Source organism: Rattus norvegicus, chromosome 5 (assembly GCF_036323735.1).
Source record: "Rattus norvegicus strain BN/NHsdMcwi chromosome 5, GRCr8, whole genome shotgun sequence".
Taxonomy (NCBI): domain Eukaryota; kingdom Metazoa; phylum Chordata; class Mammalia; order Rodentia; family Muridae; genus Rattus; species Rattus norvegicus.
Window position 1 is genome coordinate 117,912,117 of NC_086023.1, and position 11,635 is coordinate 117,923,751.

At 43.3% G+C, this 11,635-nt stretch overlaps 1 long non-coding RNA gene across 1 annotated transcript; it reads right to left on the bottom strand.

Moving 5' to 3' along the window:
- Nucleotides 1-1,335: 1,335 nt before the first annotated feature.
- LOC108351005 (uncharacterized) lies at nucleotides 1,336-7,992 on the bottom strand. Its single transcript, XR_001838015.3, has 2 exons — nucleotides 7,651-7,992; nucleotides 1,336-1,595 (listed from the first exon to the last, which is right to left on the bottom strand). It is a non-coding gene; the product is annotated as an uncharacterized LOC108351005 (long non-coding RNA).
- Nucleotides 7,993-11,635: the final 3,643 nt, after the last annotated feature.

Here is an 11,635-nt window from a genome sequence, read left to right on the forward strand (position 1 = left end):
GGGAACTTTAGGAAGTTGAGAGTGGTTGGAAGACGTTGGACGCCCAGCTTTCCTTCCTAGGCTACATTTTCTCCCTGATGTGTGCTCACTCCCCATTCACCAGCTGCTCTAGAGTGAGCATGATGTCTCTCCACAGGCCCAGAAACAATGGAGGCAGCTGACCATGGATGGACACCCTGGAAACCATGAGGCAAAATAAATCTCACACTTAAAGTTGATTCTAAGAGGTATTCTGTCAAAGTGCTGGGATGCTTACTCTCATATGTAGCACACTGGTCAGGGTACTCTTTGTACTGATGTGCTAAAAGGTACTTTAGGAAATATTAAGGGATTCATAGAAGCTATTTTCTATAGCAGAAGTAAAAGCCAGGCTGTGGTGGGATATATGGAGGGATGTGGAACAAAAGGTAAACGTATGTGAGAGCAGTTGATACACCAGCCTGCCTCCATCTAAGACTTAAAAGCCATCTTATACTAAAGACAAATTAGATTCATTCCTGTTTATGATTAAATTTGTGTCCTAAGGGTTGGACTATGCCCCACCTGTAACCTTAACTACAAATGATCCTGTGCTGCCTGTTCCGGGAAACGGCAACGATGCCTTTGTTTCAAAAGGTAATTATGGCCACCTGTTGTTACGACTGTCTTCTTATGATCACCTTGCTATGTTCTGCTTCTGTAACCCAGCCTACTTGCCTGCCAAATCCCCGACTTGAAAACCCCAGTTCCTGAGGTTCAAACCTTCATCTTCTCCTTGTTCAATGCTGATCTCTTGAACCCCACCTTAGAGAGAGACAGTCCGTGTGCACAAATAAAAAAAGCTTACTTTAAGCAATTTGGCTATAATTTGGGTCAGTTTCAAAGAGTTTGGTGTATATGGTCATCATGAACTTTTTTTAAAATTTTTTATTGGATATTTTTCTTTATTTACATTTCAAATGTTATCCCCTTTCCGGGTTTCCCCTCCAGAAATACCCTATCCCATCCCGCCTCCCCCTGCTTCTATTAGGTGCTCTCCCACCAACCCACCCACTCCCTCCTGCCTCCCCACCCTGGCATTCCCTTACACAGGGAAATTGAGCCTTCACAGGACCAAGGCGTCTCCTCACATTGATGCCTGACAAGGCCATCCTCTGCTACATCTGCAGCTGGAGCCATGGGTGACTCAACGTGTACTCTTTGGTTGGTGGTTTAGTCCCTGGGAGCGCTGGAATGTCTGGTTGGTTACAAGAAGGCACCTCACTATACAGGAGTGTGAAAGCAAGAGGATCACACAAGTTAAACCTGGGCTGCATGAAAGGACAAAGAAACAAACAAACTCATGTAGACAGAGTATCTTAAGCAACAGAATTTTATTTTTTTGAAGTTTAAGAGGGCAAAAGTCCAAGACTAAGGTGTCAGCGGGTTTGGTTTCCAAGGGGTCCTTCTGTTTGGCTTGTAGACAGCTGCCTTCTATGTGCATGAGCGTCACCCCTGGTCCTGTCTGTGTCCTGATCTTCTCATCTCATGAGGATACCATTCAGATTGCATCAGCTTTGTTTTATCCTTCTTTAAGGATCTATTTACAAATACAGTCTGGACTTCAGCATATCAGTCTAGGGATGGGAACATGATTCAGGTCATCACAAAAGTCAAGACATGTTTTTTTTTTTCCTTTTAGAGGCAAGAAACACATATTTAAAGCTAAGAATGGTGGCACATGTCTATAATCTCATTACTCAGAAAACAAAGGCAGGAAGATGGAGTTTTGAAGGCTGTTGTATGCTTCATTAATAAACTGTATCTTTAAAAAACTGAATTTTCAAATACTGTTAGATTGGTCCAACTATTGCTACTGTGTCAAAATTTCAAAAGCTAGATAATCATCACGATATATTAAACTCAGAAAATTGGATGCTGTAAGTCCTAGATCATGTGGAACCACTTTCCAGCTTCTGGTGAAAACCAGAGAGTCAAGCCATCATGGCCAAAGACTAGGGAGCAGGAGATACCACACTGTCAGACAGAGATCTGAGAGCCATTCACAGGCCAGGCTCTAACTCTTACAGCCATTTTATCATTTATGAACTGCTTCAGTTCTCACCAAAACAACCAAATCATTTCTAAGGTGAGAACCCCATGATTCAAGAATGTGCCACCAGGTCCCAGCTATAAAAGGTCCATACCATCTCTTACCTGACCACACTGAGGACCAAGCCTCCAATATGCGAATCCTCGGGACACCAGCCATGTCTAAACTTCAGCATTGGTGGAAAGGCCCCATAGAAAAATGTAGGACAAGGAGGCCCTGAGACGGGCAGGAGTGGGCAGGAGTGGGCAGCAGCGCTGGGTGAAAGGGGACCCTAAGCAGGGGGGGGGGAGGCTTCTGCAGCAGACATGCAGAGATGGGATGGGGGTCAGGGATGCTGCCATCTCTCTCAAATGTGCAAAGCTGGAGAGTCTGTGTTAGAGATAAAAAGCTGTCAGGAAGTGTGAGCTAGGACATTTTGAAGGGGGTCTGGCCACATGTGTCAACAGCCTTAAGATGTGTGATGTGGGTTGACAAGATGGTTCAGTGGGTAAAGGCACTTGCCACCAACCTAATGCTCAATATCCCAGATCTACATGGTGGAAGAAAAGAACATACTTCCACAACTTGTCCTGCTCTCTCCAAATGCACTGTGGCACACACACACACACACACACACACACACACACACACACGTATTAAGATGTGCAATGATCTCACTGGGAAATTCCACTTCAATTAAATGATCCCAGGAATGATGATTCGGGCTATTGACAGGAATCTATGTATGCATTCTAGAACATCGAGGGCTGTGTACCAGGGAGTAGTTGCAGTTGTACATAGAAATGAGGATAACAGCACGAACGAACTTACAGGTTTGCTTACAATAAAGCTAATGGTGAAAAAATAAGAGCCCAATCGATCTAACAAGTATCTTATGTTTCTAAAATGTCTTGTGTGCAGTCGGTTAAGGCCCAGTAGTCTATGTAGCCATTGGTTATGGAAATGCATTTGAGAGGAACTATGGAGAAATGCAGCCTCATCTGAACAAAGGAAAGAAAGAAAAAGTTACAAAAGGACAATTATACTTTGAAGCAATCAGTGGACCCATGTAAAGGAGAAAAGTGAACCAGTACAGGAGGCAAAGGTCAACTACAGTGGGCCCTGGGTGATGGGGAACTAATTCCCTGGAATTGGGAACCAAGTATCCTCTTGTTGCATACCTACAGTCTTGAATTTTTGCCACATCGAACTTAATTATTCAAACAAAAAGTGGGAAAAGCATCACCTGAGTTTCTTACCAGGGCTGTTCTCCTTAAAGGAGCTGGATCTGATCTCCCTCTCCTTCTTTCACGTAAGTGATAATGACAAGTGGAAGATAATAAAGGGGAAGGCAGCCAAGAGGTCAGGTTCCACCTCTACTGAACATAGTAGGCCCACAGACTGAGGAAGAAATGATGAGATAAGCTGACTCGGCCAGAGAGCATCAACCGGCTTCCCAGAGAAACCACTGCAGTAAGTGTCAGCCATGCCTTGGTAGAATAACAATTTAATGTGGGGCAGAAGGTTCACAAGTGGCTCCAGAGTTACCAAATTTTCTTTTAAGTAAGGCTGTATGACTATGAAATGAACTCCACTCCTCAGACCGCTAACCAAACTGGGCTATAGGCTTTGCCAGATGAAGGACTTTCGCTTTCTGAGAAGCCAAAGTTGGTGGTAAGGATGATGTGGGACCTCCAGCAACACCCATCTACTTTTAGGCGTATTGTCATTACCATTGTATTCCTAAGGCCTCACTTAGACGACACGAAACTGCCTTTAAATTCATGCGATGGGCTGGTCCAGCACTTAATACTGCTCTTAACTGGAAGCATCCCTGGTTCTATGGCAGGAGGAGAATGGGAAACCATTAAAACAGGGATGCATCTGATATCTTTTATCCACGAGAGACAAGACAAGACTGGCGATATTTATTGGTTTAGTACTTTGGCAACATGGTATTAATTGTCTTTGAGTGTTTTGATAGGTAGTTAATGCAAGGGTATTAATGAAAACAGCCCCACTTCATTTTAAAATTAACTACTTGACCGTTGAGCAACAGGAGCTGATATATTATGGCAATAAATTCGTGATCGAGATTTATGGCCTCGTAATTCGGAGCTGGGCTATGGGCAGACTTGGGTGGGGAAGAAGATAAGGAATACCAAAAGGGAGATTTATTCCACAAAAGCTTTTCTCCCAAGTAGCCACGCCCTGGGACAGTGAGGACCTGAATGTCTAGGTACCAACAGCAGGCCTGAGACCGTTCTTAGGGAAGGTGTTTACAGTGCACCCAGTTTGGCCACGCTGTGGTGGTTTGGAGAAAGAGCACTCATTGCCCTGTCTTCTAGAAGCCAATTCCTCTTGGCTAACAGCATAGAATCTGATGTGCACAGCCTCGCTAGAAGGTAGTAATTCTTGCAGGGTTGCTGTTAGGCTCTGGGCTAGGAGCCTAATTTACATAATTTGGTTTAATCTGCACACCAATCTTGAGAAGTTGCTCTTATTAACCTGTTATTATCCCTACTTAGAGGGTAGGAAGTGGTAACTCATAAACCTGGAACGGCTTGCCCTGTTTCTGCACTGTGTTGGCAAGGAAGCCAGGGTCAAAAGGATATAGGCTTTGAAGACATGGGAACCGGAATGTGAATCCCAGACACCCCAATGTATCCTACCTAATAGCGATTTTGACACAAGCATTTAACCTTTCTGTATTCATAGTCTTATCTATCAACCAACAGCGCTAACCCAGGGAGACTAGTGGAGGTGGAGAAAATGACTATCAGAGCCCAGTTGTCCATATTACCATGGAAAGACCACAGTATGGTTAGCAGTCAGATACACTCAGAAAGGATGACAATGGCATCCGTAGGGATGTGGGGAAACACCTCCCAATACATTGAGAATGGAAGAAGTCAGATCAGCCCCTGATGGAGCCTTAGCTTAAACTTGGGCAAATACAAAAGTCTAAATAATGTCAGAAACTTAGTGGAGGGAGACAAGAGCAAAATGGCTCATGTTGGCAGCCATGGAACAAGTCACATCAGAGTTCCTTTGAGATGAGGCAGTTACTGTCACTGTTAAGATTCAGTGATGGACATCAGTAATGTTCCCATTGGACAGACAAGTCCTAAAACAAAAGTCAACCATTGCCCAAGAACTGTGAGATACAGCAAAACTATCCACTCAAGGAGGTTCATGTCTAGATCTTGAAATGAGCTAAGTGCTCCAAGCATCACAGAACCCATTATGATAGAGTTTGGGTCTCAGAGACCAACAAGAGTTCTAGGTAGACAAAATACTGTCTAATAGAATTTGACAATCTGTTATGCTTAAAACATGTTGTGTCACTGGAACAAATGCTTGGGATCCAGGAAACCAATAGAATTGGGAGCTGAGGCAACAAAGGTGCTGAAGAGGAGAAGAGCCATGGGCAGACATTTCTGACACAAGACGGTCAGGGTTCAGACAATATCAGGACTCTGAGGGACAGGGGCACCTAGACTATTGGGAGGAGGGTATGTATGAGAAGGTTTGTGGGGCACTGAATACCAAGATTAACATGACAGAGAGGGCAAGTGTTAGCTGATTGGGAGGAGAGAGAAAATGTTGCCACATCATCTGCTATGTGAGACTTTTACAGGGGAGATAAGACACAAACACATCAATCACCCCAAATAGGCAACTCATGACAGACTGAAGAAATGATTGTCAGGTACCAATAGATTATCAGGGTTGCCTATAAGATTATGGGTGGGGGATTATAGGAACAAGGATAACTCAAAGGTAACTTGATCACCAAAAAGCCCAACACAAGTGGCAATTCACAAAAGCTGCGTCTTTGGAGGTCTCGCCACTGCTTTTTGGTGGCCCGATATCTTGGAGAATCTCCCTTCGACAACCCAGCTGGGCAGAATCTGTCCCAGTAGTTGATCCTATTTCTGTTCCCTTGGGAATGCTGTGTCAGCTTTCCAAAATGTGAAGTTCGTCTGCCTCCTGAGTTTGATGAGATTCCCTCTTCCTCCCTGAAAGGAATGTTTCAATTCAGAGGCAATCACTATACACCCTTCCACTTGAAATTCTGTCTTACTGAATATCCAGGCATGCAAGAACCATGACCTCCTTCATGCTTCAGCTTCTACCACAATCCCCAAGGTCTAGCCTCTGCATCACTCTCTGCTTAATACGTTAGGCTCCGACAACAGCAACCCTGCAGGTCACCTATGATCTGTGCTGCTTGTGTTTGGTCATAGGCTTGAAACAAATAGCTTTAAGGGAGCTACATTCTGTTCATTCTTAGGGTTCTCTTAGGGAGCCTTATCTGCTTCTCCTATCTGATGTTGGATGCTCTTCACTCAAGCCAACCATATGCCCGTCTTCACCATTGTCCTTGCTTCGTCATCTTATATATGTATGTCACTGTATCCTTATTGTCCTAGCTGAACAGTGCACTAACTGATATCAGGGGATGCATATTTGCTGTTATGGTCTAGGACTTACTTGTAATGACTGTTCATGGACAGGCAAGCTGGAATAACCTCATGCCTACTCCTTTACAGGAAGAAGAGAGAAGGGAGAGGGAGTGGCATCCGTGTGAAGGTCAAAGGACGACTTTTGGAAGTCAGTTCTTGTTAGCTCTCAAAATGTGGAATGAGATGTCTACTTAACATATCGACGTGGACCTGGCCACCAGGTTTTCCCAGCACCCCCAGTCCCTACCTGTTACAGAGTACGACCAGCATACCTGCCCTCTACCCTAAACTTCTTCAGCCTCCAGGCTGAGCTGCCTTTCCTTCAGCTGCTCTTGCCTATAAAATCCAGTCATTTTGGTTACCAGCTTGGTTTTGGTCTACCCTTACCCTCCTGGCCTCTTGATCTAACTCTCCCTCTGCCATGCACCTTCTACTCACAAGGCCTGACTCATGGTCATACTCTGTCTGGACTTTTCCAAATGCCCCTGCCTCTGGCTGTGCTCTCCCTTTCATCTACAACAAACCCTGTCTTCCACCATACCTAGCAGGAGTCACATCCTTTCATTTTGATCATTCAGTTTTCTTTTATCACATGGATCCCAGGAATTGAACTCTACTTGTCAAGGCTTGGCAACAGGGCCATCTTAATAGCATGTGAGCTGAAGTTTAAATGGAAGAATCCTTTCTCCTAAATATCACCAGAGGAACGTAGTATGTTCAGTTAAACTGAAATTAGAAGTAAAATTTTCATTGCAGATAAACATGATCCTTCTTAGCATAAGTTGCAAATGTTGCATGAAGCTTATCCTGTACAGAAAAAATGCCTCACTTACACCACAAAAGAAATGATCCTTGTTGAAGTACAAATTAAGTGTAACATTATGTATTTTTGTGTAGTCTGCCCATCTTATATTAAATTGAATATATCAAGATGCAAAGGTGTGAACAAGGACATTTTCATGCTGCTGATGAAAGATGTTCAATCTAGCAGAAAAAAATGAGATATTTTCACATAGTATTGGATAATTATATGAAGGTAAGGGGGTGAATTCCAGTGTTCAGAGCTGCCCACATTTAGACCCAACCTAATGTACGTCAGCAGGAATGCTGGCTGAATGTAGGAAAGCTTACCCTCAAATATCATGGCTTTCCAGCTTGTGGGATCTTGGGGCAGAATGCTTGAATCCAGGTCCTGATGATACAGGATGCTGGCCATGAGACTCTGAAAAGGGTGACTTCATTTTCTATGCTTCCAACACTATGTTTGTAATGTAGGATATAAAGTCTATAAGCCATTAAGCAGGTCATATGTATGCAGCCTGTATGAGATGGCTCGACCGGGAGGAATGTTCAAAAGACTGCTATTATTGTTGTCATAATCCATAACATGTCACATAGAGTACTATGGTATCATTAAAAATGTCTTTATAGACTTACATTTATTAAGACGTAAAGACACTCTCATTACAGAAGAGAAGGACCACAGTCAGAGCACTATATACATAGCAATTTCCAAGCAGATACAGAGAGCAAAGCTACCCCTCTTCCCCTTGAAACGCTATAGGAGTAAAAGCAGACAGAAAACATCCAAACTAACACTGCTCTACAAGGGAACAGACAGACTGTAGGAGGAAAGGCCCAGACAGAGCTGTTTCTCCTGAACCCTGAAGATTGTGTGGAGTTGTCCAGGCAGGATTAAATGGACACCTTAGGTAAATAACGCCTGGGAATTTCTCCAGGAGGGGAAGTTTAGACCAGTTAAGAAGCTAAATCAAGAGCCCCATGGTTGGGTTCTAGCTTACAAGTTGGGAGGTCATGATATTTGAGGGCAAGTTAGTTTTGAAAGCTATGAAAAGTTAAATGGAGTAGGGTTGAGTTGGTGGGTTCATATCTCAAGGTTCTGATAAAAAAAAACACCTTGGAAAAACCTCATTGCCTAGATTAAAGCAATATTTGCCGGGGAAGGAACAACAACGAAAAGTCCCCTTTAGTCTCCAGTCTTCCCTTCTGTTGCTGAAGAGTTCTCATGTCTACCCGAGACTCTGAGCCATCCAAATTCCACTGTATCCAGGGAGTCTGTGTCAACCTTATCTCTCCCCAAGACCCCAAGGCTGCAGACAGCAGTTGCTGCATTCCCCTTGGGAAGGTATTTCTCCAGACTGTGGCCAGAGAAGTGTCCTTTGCTCTCTCCCAGGAGACATAGTTAAGGAGGGAGAAGGAAAGTCACACGTGATAAATCTGCTCCAGCATTCCTATCTCACAGAGTCTTTGGATTCTTTCCCTTTCTTCATATCAAGGAATTTATGACGTCTCAGCTCTGGTTAATGTTGGCACCACAGAGTCCAGGTTTCTGTCAAGCAACTGAACAAACAGTGGTGCCTGCTCCCAGCTGCTCTTAGGTGGCCACAGCATGGGTCTGTCATAGCCATGCCTTCAACCTAGCCCCTAAGTCTGTTCCTCTGGCCTTAGTCAAGAGCCTGTAAAATCCGTCCCTTCACATTTCCCATAGGGTTATGAAGGTGCCAATTAAGAGAATATGACAAATCATTTGTTATAGTTACCCTCTGTCCCCAACTAGGATTTTCCCACCAGCCCACAAAGACCTTCTTCGTTCTGCTTGACCATTCTCTCATCCAGCAGAAAAACAAACAAACAAAGAAATCTCAAGCCATCTGTCAGAATAGAAGAATTGCATAATTAAAGAGGAAACACTAAGAGAAGTTTATGTAAAAAAAAGTATATGTATATATTATATTTCATGATATGACTACATTTGTTTAGGTATATTTTGATTTTTAATTAAGTCTGGTTAACTGTAATTTAAAACCCAAAATTAAACCAGGCAGAGGTACACATCTGTGATCTCAACACTTGGCAGGCTGAGGCAAAAGGATGGCCAGTTCAAGGCCTTCCTGGGCTATAGATCCACCTAACGGCAGATCAAGTGGCTGGGACTGTATACTGAGAGCATGCCTCCAAAGGCTGGAACCAACCAAACAAGCAAAACCAAAATGACCTTGTGAGGTAGTAATATTTTCATAAGCAGAGGTATTCTACAGAGGCAGAAGGCTATGTGTTAAAGATTTAATAACACCACCACTGTTGAGAAGTAGATTGGGGTTAAAACCCCAGTTTACAGTTCATTTTTCTGTTTTTATTTATTTCAAAATATTAGAAATATTTTGAGCCCCCCATTAATTACAAAATTTAAAAATGTTCTCCCTGAATTTTAAGAAGTTAGTGAGTGTTTTTAATGGGTCTTTTTCTGACTAACCAACACTGGTCATTTCCAATTTCATTGATTTTATTGGCTTTAGTGCAACTCTTTCTGTTACAGTGGCTGAATTATTCTATTTCTGCCCAACTTTGGCTGATGAATCTTTAATGGAGTTGGTGTTGGTTTACTTTTCCTGAGTAAGGGGAAAAAGCATTGCTCTTACTCATGTTTGGAGAAAGCATCAAAGAACTAGAGAGCTCAGCAAGAAGTTCAGTGACAGAACACACACAGGGCATGTGTGAGGAGCTAGGCTCGAACCACACACACACACACACACACACACACACACACACACACACACACACACGGCATGTGTGAGGAGCTAGGCTCGAACCTGACACACACACACACACACACACACACACACACATACAGGGCATGTATGAGGAGCTAGGCTCAAACCTGATACACACACACACACACACACACACACACACACACACACACTGAGAGTCAGCCCCCTCCCCTCCTCATCCCTTTCTTTGGCTCTGCTCATAGCAACAAATGTATTGCAGTATTTCTAGTCTTTTCCTCAGCACAGTATACCCTCAAAAGAAGGAAGACAGATCATTAGCACAGATGAGAGTCCCCTTCTCATCCGTAAGATCCTTAGATCCCACAGCCAGCCTGGACAAATCCTGCTCACCCAAAACAGACAAACAAGCAGAGAAAAACAATAGGGGCCCCCATGGAGATAATGGAAAGGACTTCCTCTCCAGAAAGAAGACCTGAACCAAGCAAAGGGACTCCATGGATATCTGGGGGCAATTTCTGGAAGAGAGAGGTGGAGAATGGGCCAGGAGAGCATCCTTCAAACTACAGCAGTGTAGCTCACTAAACACAGAGAAAAGTCGTGTGAAACTGTGAACAGAACAGTGCTTTATGCCTATAAGCTGACGGAAACCAGACAGGTAAAATAGCATTGGGGGAACAGTTTGACTTCTAGCCATATCACTTTGGACAATTTACAGAGCTCAGTCATTTGTAGACCAAGGATAACACCTAGTGAGGGGACAGGCTCACACATAACTTATTTTCCTTCAACATTTTTTATTCAGTTAAACAGAAAGGATAACCAACAAGACAACATACTAGCTAACAATGGATTTTATAATATTCATTTATTATAACCACTTTTCTGTGTGCTGAATTCATGTTGGAATTGAGGTCTGTTGTGATAAAACCAGTTTGGACTGGTAAATTTAAAGGTCTTGTTTGCAACCTTAAGAAAACTGCCCCTAGGCACATCAGTAGGTTTTGAGTAACCATAGCCCTGAGATTTTAGATGGAAGGAATGCTTTGTGAGCCCAATTTTAGTAACATATAGAAAATCAAATTCATCTGTGCATAAGTTCTCATGCCCTGAACCCTTAATCTCCATATCTCTGATGCAGAAAGATTAATCTTAGAAGGACTAACTGACAGCCTGTTGCCGCAGGCTGCACAGAAGATGAAAATGCCCTCTACAAATACGATCCCTATTCCAATACTGATGCACGGTCTATGCTATCTGGCCTTGTTCAAACGAAGGGAACTTAGTCCACTGTTCTGTTGTCCTACCCCTCTTTTTCTTACTGTGTCATACTCAGAATTACTCAAAGACAAGAGAAGATGTATTCCTTGTTATGAAGCCTTCTCCATGAGCCAAGCCTTCCTAGGGAGGTATGGCTATGTGGCATCTTGACAGATGGTCTAGGGGCCAAACTCTCACATAACTATATACTTAACACACCAAGCTTCACTATTTACTAGGAACATTGGGATAATACTACCCACTTTGGTACAAGGACTGAATAGCATAGCATTTGTTAAATCCATCAAAGAAAGCATGGTACACTT